The sequence below is a fragment of the Crocuta crocuta genome, unplaced genomic scaffold (genome assembly GCF_008692635.1).
Source record: "Crocuta crocuta isolate KB4526 unplaced genomic scaffold, BGI_CrCroc_1.0 scaffold299, whole genome shotgun sequence".
In the NCBI taxonomy this organism is placed as follows: domain Eukaryota; kingdom Metazoa; phylum Chordata; class Mammalia; order Carnivora; family Hyaenidae; genus Crocuta; species Crocuta crocuta.
Genome location: NW_027532747.1, coordinates 8,074,224 through 8,074,688, shown reverse-complemented (window position 1 = coordinate 8,074,688; position 465 = coordinate 8,074,224). Strand labels below are relative to the sequence as shown.

The 465-nt window shown below is 50.3% G+C and overlaps 1 protein-coding gene across 2 annotated transcripts in view; it reads left to right on the top strand.

Moving 5' to 3' along the window:
• Positions 1 to 251: 251 nt before the first annotated feature.
• LOC144245499 (interferon alpha-inducible protein 27, mitochondrial-like) overlaps positions 252 to 465 on the top strand; it is a 7,590-nt gene continuing 7,376 nt past the window's right edge. For both annotated transcript variants that reach the window (XM_077780892.1, XM_077780891.1), the window contains exon 1: positions 252 to 343. The gene's annotated coding sequence lies outside the window, so the exon portion shown is untranslated. The remainder of the gene's footprint in view (positions 344 to 465) is intronic.

Sequence of the window (465 nt, the reverse complement as noted above, 5' to 3'; positions counted from 1 at the left end):
GTACCACTGGCCGACCTTCCAGCTCTGACACCTGGTCGGAGCTGCAGCACACTTGGCTGTTCACACATCACTGCTTTACACGAATGACCACTGCATCTTGCTCTCTACCTCCGGTTTGGCGCTCCCTTCCTGCAGACACACAATGTCCATTGCTTGGCAAGCCCCAAAGCCTAACAGTTCTAGTTTCATTTTCCAGCAAAAATGAAACCTATCTCATTGGCTGTGACTCAGTCAGAAGGGAGTGTGTTGTAAATACCCAGAGTCAGAGCTTCTGGAAACACATCCAAGATTCCGAGCTCAGACTTCTGAATTCAAGACACATTTTGAGAAAATTTGCTTCTGGGTAAGACAGGGAGGGAGGAGGGCGGGGGTTGCTCTTTCCCACAGTCTCCAACCTCAGGTGGGCAGGGGGGCTCTGTGAGTGCAAAGGAAGCTCTCCTGGATGCATTTGCAGAATGTTCTTTT